A 6,984-nucleotide genomic window follows, 5' to 3' on the forward strand; every position below is an offset into this window, starting at 1 on the left:
GCCTAAAATATATAGTGTTTAAAATATATAGTGTTTTTAGACATATTTTTATACCTTTTTTTGAGATATTGCACTTTAATAAAAAGGTATTTGTGTGTTTTTCTTTTAGGTACACTAAAAAGATGAAAAATGCTAAAAGGAGTGAAAAAAGATCAAATTTGGAGCTAAAAATGTGAAAATAGCGCAAAAGAGTTTTGGCGTCTAAGCCCCGGAGGCCCTGCGCTTAAGCGCTAGAGGCGGTGATTTGACGGTTTAATTCATTTTGCCAAATTTTGAAGAGACATTTCAGGCACCTATTGGCTAAAGAGGATGGTTATGGCTATTAGAAATGAATATATGATCAAAAAACTTGTGAAAGGAGGCATCCTTTGGAGAATATATAAAATTAAGACACATTTTGAAGAGTTTCCAAGGCACCTCTTGGAGATTTATAAAAAAATAAAGTTGAGACTTTTTGAAGAGTCTTGAAAAGTGCTCAAAAAGGGGGAGTTTTGAGAGGAACGTTTGGAGAGATTTTTAGGCACCACAAATCCTTTTTGTTTTCAGTTTTATTGTGAGAGTTAAGAGTGTTGTAAAAGAGAAGAGATTCAAAGGAACTTCAAAATTTAGGTGAAGGATTGGAGATAAGTTTTTATCTTTGTTTTTGAACTACTTTTGGTTTTAATTGAGACTTCATGTTGGTTTGACAATGATTTTTATTTTTAAACATTTTTAAACTAATTTAAACTAAAGTGCGGTTTTGTTTTTTCCATAGATTCTTAGTAGTTTTCTTTATCTTTCTCCTTAAAATGATAACTAAAGTGTTGGATGGAAGTTGTGTGGAGTATTGATCTTTAATGTTGGAAGACATTGTTATGATTTAATTCTATGCACTTCATTTACTTCTTGATCTGGCCCATCTAGATGTTAAAATTTATTGTGAGAACATGTAAGAACCAAGCTGGTATTGTCTCTGTCAACAATTGGAAAGAATCACATAAGGTTGTATGAATGAGAATGTAATTCATATGATTTAGTGCAAATAAATAGGAAAATAATCTTTGAAGGGTGTAGAGTTAGAGGACTTTAAAGTGACAGGTTATAGCCCCTAACTTGGTTTATTGTTTTAGGTTCTGATACGAGATATTAGCCCCCAGGTGGAGGGAATCGTGGGAACCCTAGAGTGAGAGCTGGTATCTTCCCTGCCTAGCTGGTCTTTAGAACTATTCAAACTTTAAATTAGCCAATGTTCTTTATAGCATCTCTAGTAAGGGTAAATAATAATATTGCTCCTACTTGGCACAACACATTTTGCATACTTCCACAACAAAAATCCTATACTCATTACTGAGTCATGATAAGAAGTAAGATATTTTCATATCAAGTGTTTTTCTTTTACATAAACTTAAGTTATCTTTAGAAGTTTTATTGTTTTGTCAAAATATTAAGAAAATAAAAAAGATTTAAATTTTACTTACTATGAAAATATATATAGTTTAAGTAATTGTCTTTTATAATAGAAACTTTGTTGATTAATAGTGCATATTGTGGAATTCCCTGTGGGTTCGATATTTGGGGCTTAATCAAAAAGTCATATATTACTTGATAACGATACGTATATTTGCGTAGTATCCCAATATATATAAAAATTAAAAAAATTAAAAATATAAAAATTAAAAAGTTAAATTCTTATTTTCTCCAAGATCAAGTTCTTTTTTATGTTGCAAAATAAGGAAATATAAGTGAAAAATATCATCAAAGACATTATTATACTGTTGCATTTAAATAGTAAGTCGGGATCAATACTCCATTTCCCAGATCATATGTTTCACAACATATTTTAACAATTCAATTGGCCAGATCGAAAAGTAAATTAAAAATGGAGTTGAAAAACAAACATAATTTATTTTAAATTTTCACATTGACACATCTAAATTATCTCTTCATTTCACCATATCTCGGAATAGGGAGAAAGATAAAGAAAATTACTCAGACTTCATGAGAAAGATACAACAAAACACAAATTTTATATATATAAAAGAAAGTTCATACATTAATAATAAATAAACAACACTTATCTGAAACTCTTTCTCAAAGCAAATCACTTGTAGCCTCTCTTAGGAAATGTAGGAAGAAGAAATATCTCACTTCTCTCATCCTCCAACACTCTTAGAGAATAATTCACACTTTAACTCACGACAAAAACTCAAAACTATAAAGGAAAATAAATGACTAATGGTGTGGAAGAAAGTGAAAAGTGGTTGAAGGTTATGAAGAGGTGCGAAAGTGAGCAAAAAGGAGAATATTTTCTGATCAATTTCGGCTTTAAATAGAGCCTAGGGTCGGTTTTCCAATAGGTCCATCCAAAAAATCTTTAAAAAGCATCCAAATTTGTCAAATCTACTAGAAATAGGGTCTGCGCCGGCACTGACACCATTAACGCCCATTCTGGTGCCAGTTGCCATTTAATTTAGACATCGCTCTCTGTCAAATGGCATTGTCGACACCCAGTCTGGTGCCATCGGCGCTGAACAATTCTTCAAAAACTCCATTTTAACTTCAAATTTTATCATTTTTTGCTCTAAGATCCATCATTTTTGCTTCCTTTTTGCTCCAAGTCTTAAAAATCAACAACCTGCAATAAAATATAAAAGAATAGCTTCCTTTAAAGTGCAATATCACAAAAAATGAGTATAAAATATGAGTCTAATGCATATATTTTTGGTGTATCAGGCAGCCAATATAGGAAGTGACCTAATTGGTTAAGGTGGTGTTGACAAATTTCCCAAAACATAACTGACATTTATCTTTGTTAAAAACCAAACCAGAGACACTTTGAAACACATTAAGCTGTAACATTAAGGAGTTAATAGTAACCTTAGAAGCATTGGAAAAGAGAATGGCATGTAAAAAATTATTTTTGAAACTCATGTATATGCATAAATGTATGTGTGTGTGTGTGTGTGTGTGTGTGTGTGTGTGTGTGTGTGTGTGTGTGTGTGTATTCACATACATATACATATTCACAGACACACACATATATATGTGTGTGTGGGTGTTCACGCGCGCGTGTATTTCATATATTTATTTATATGCGAGTAAGTAAACTTAAAAAGAACCACATCAAGAATTCATATCACAATCTAATTAGGTCATTTAATATGATATTTCCTTTCTTTCCTTAATGTGATATCAATGTATAATGTCAACCCAGGGGACCTAGTAGAATCTCTGTGACGTGGATGATGAAACTGTATGATTTGCATGTGAACGAGTGTTTACTTATTTCTTGCATGTGAGATTGCTTGCATGTTTATTTATCGCTTTTTGGGAATATATAGGACAATATGAAGGGTTTAAATTGATGAATGAGAGATGTAAGAGAACAAATGAAGCTCCTATGTACCGAGAGAGAAAATAGGGAGCCTGACAATAATTTAAAAAAATTCTTTACATAAAATGAACTAAATGTGCACAAAAAGAAATATAATAAAAAAATCTCATTAAAGGAAGTCTTTTCTACTTTAATTAAGAGCACTCTAAGATTTAAATGATTTTCAAATTAATAAACTAATAAAACGACTTTCTACATCATATAAAAATATTCTAAGATTTAAAAGCATTTAAAATTTATAAACTCATAATAAGGATATATATAATGTAGAAATACATAAAAAGGATATATAAACTCAAAATTTTACCATATTAAAACCAGGATATAAATAAACAAAAATATATCTTAAAAACAATACAAACTTATAGATCACAAGACTGGAAGAGCACACCAAACAGACGCTTCTTTATTATAGAGAAAGGACTTAAAGGAAACTTGCACCCTAGTAAAGAAAACAAAGCCCTTATTTATAATAAAGGGCAGACTCCAAACTTAATACAATAGAGTTAAACAAAAGATAATACATTCGTTGGATGTGACATAAAGTAGGAAATTATTTTCAAATACTATTACACCTACCATAATTATTACAATCACTATTCCACCAACCGGTACTATTTCAACCACTGTCGTTATTACCCATAATTTTTTTCTGAAATGACCTCGGTGGAGGTCCACAATAATCAATTGAGGTCCACTGCAATCAATTTGAGCCGAGGTGGGTCACCATTCGTTCCCAATTTTCTTCGTCATCCGACCCTTGATTAGAGACTGACATCTCATCTTCTGCTTTAAATAATTCTTTCATCTGTTTCTGATAAAGTTCTTATATTCTTTGTTTGATTTGATCCGGAGATTCTTGAGGACATTTCCTTTTAATTTGATCATGAATTTCCTTAAGTGAAAATTCTTGAGATCTCTTCTTGAAAATTCTTGAGATCTCTGTTCTCGATTATTTTCGACATTAGAATTAATGACTTTATTGATTTAAATTATTTTACACCAACAATTATTTGTGACCACCATTTGATGAAGAAGGACCACCATAATCCTTTGACATTTACTGTATCTTGTTGATAACATAGATTCCAAGCAAAGATCCATGGAATTTGTGCTTGACAAAAGAATAATAATTCACACATTCCATCGGCTAGAATTTCATTTTTTATTTTGCCGAGCTGAGGAGAAGAGTTAACTTACATTGGATAGAGATCATTGATGGGTTCTGGACGAATTTCATTGGTGGCTCCGAATTTTTACCACCATTCTAAAAACCAATTTGGTATTTCTTTATTCAAAATTTCAGGCATTAACACAAAACACCGAGAGTGTTTATGCTTTGGATTAATAAGCAAGAAAGCTCGATTCATAGCTTGGACATAGGCCCAGTAATTAAAAAGAAACAATTTTTTTCTGATTACTTACAGGATGAATAAATTCAACATGTTTAGTCTAGAAATGAGTTAAACATCAATCTCTTTGATGCAAGATGCGATTTATTGTCGCCTTGCTATATGCAATAGATTTATTTGGTTCATTAGAATTATGTTAAATTTCAACACATTGTAATGAAATGAGGATTGCCTCATACGATTCTTGATCAAGACTATCTTGAGCATAGGCAATTGTGCCTAAATACCTTTCCTAGATTTTTCAAGGATCATGAATTTCATAATCCTCTAAATTGATTTCGAGGATTTTTTCTTTCGTTGTTTTTTGCACAAATTTTGTGACTTCTTGGATTTGTAAATCCTGAGATTCAGGAGATTTAGTTTCTGATGTGGAAGCTATTGGGCTACCATATAGATATTGTTGTAAATCAACAAATTTTCGTGGAGCCACATTAGGTTGGCCACTACCTCTCCCCCTTCTAAAGGTGAAAGCACCCCGTTGAGGTGTCATTCTAACCCTTTGATGAGGGGTGATCCACGCCTCCTTGTCTTCCTCTTTGCAAAAACTCTGCAAAAATTCACGAGTGAGAAAGTTAGGTAAAGAATTAGTATTACCTTATAACCTGCAATATATTCTATATCAAATTCAAAACAGGATAATTGAGCTTGCCAATTGGTAAAAAATTGTTTAGAGACAAGATTTTTTACATCTCTTTGCAGTATATATTTAATTGAATTGCAATCAATTCTTAATAAGAATTTTTTATTTAATAAATCATCTTGAAATTTGGTAATACATTTAACTAAAGAAAGCATTTCTTTTTTTATGGTTTAATATTTTTCTTGAGTGGTATTCCACTTGCCAGATGTAAAGCGAACTAATTATTCTTTATTAAAAGCTTTTTGCTTTAAGATACCTCCATAGCCAATATTAGAGGCATTTGTCCTACTATTTTAGGGAGAGACGAACCTGCTATAAGTAAACAAGGTAACATTTTTAACTTTTGCTTAATTATTTGGACAGCTTTAGTATGATTTTCTGTCCATGGATTATGTTGCTTCTTTAATCTATTATAAAGAATAACAGCATCTAAAGCAAGATTTTTATAATAGTCTGCTACATAATTGAGCGAACTAAGAAATCTTTGTAATTGTCGAATATAAGTGATTTCATCTGGAAATTTAGAAGCAAATTCAATGCTTCTTTCAATTAGAATAATTGTATTCCAGACAATGTTATGTCCTAAAAACCTTATTTTGGTCTGAAATAATTTGTTATTGGGTGCAGAGATTACAAGCCCATTATTTTTGGCAAGCCATTGAAAAGTTTGTAGATGTTTAAAATGCTCTTCTATTGATTTAGAGAAAACAAGTACATCATCAATATAAACCAATATATAATCAGAATATGGATTGAAGATTTCATTCATAATTTTCTAAAATTACGAATGAGCATTTTTTTAAGCAAAACGGCATAACATTCCATTCATAATGACCAAATGGAACAGTAAAAACCGTTTTATATCTGTCAGATTCAAGTATTTGAATCTGCCAGTATCCAGATTTTAAATCAAATTTTGAAAATATTAAGGATTTACTTAAGCGATTAAGTCTCTTTTATTTGGTATAGGATAACGAATTCATTTTAAAACCTCATTTAAAGGTTTATAATTAATAACTAATCTGGGTTTATTTCTTTCCTTTTCTGCATTATTCATAACATAGAATGCAGTACAACTCCATTGTGAACTAGATTTTCTAATTAATTTCTTCTTTACAAAATTTTAAATATTCTTGATTCATTTGACAAGGTCATGCCTTTGTCTTGATATTTCTTTCATTGAAATTATCAATATATGGTAAAGCAATACAATGCTTTTTTCTATCCCAAAAAGCAGCTGGATTGTCACCACAAATTTCCTTTAACATATTTTTATGTAAAGTAGAAATTTTTTCTTTTATTAAATTATTATTCAAGATTTCTTCTATAGATAATAAAGTAATTTCTTCTTGTAAGAAATTAATTTGATTTTGTTTTAACTTAAATTTATTTATTTCATTCAAAGTAATTTCTGTAAGATTAGTAATAAATTCAAAAATAATTGTTTTTTCCAAATTTATTAGAATATATGTCATTATTATCTATTTTATTAATTGACATAATTTTATAAGGAAATGAAGTTCCCAAAATAATATGTTGAGTTAAATTTTTAACTAATA

This window comes from Phalaenopsis equestris, unplaced genomic scaffold, assembly GCF_001263595.1.
Source record: "Phalaenopsis equestris unplaced genomic scaffold, ASM126359v1 Scaffold001243, whole genome shotgun sequence".
In the NCBI taxonomy this organism is placed as follows: Eukaryota; Viridiplantae; Streptophyta; class Magnoliopsida; order Asparagales; family Orchidaceae; genus Phalaenopsis; species Phalaenopsis equestris.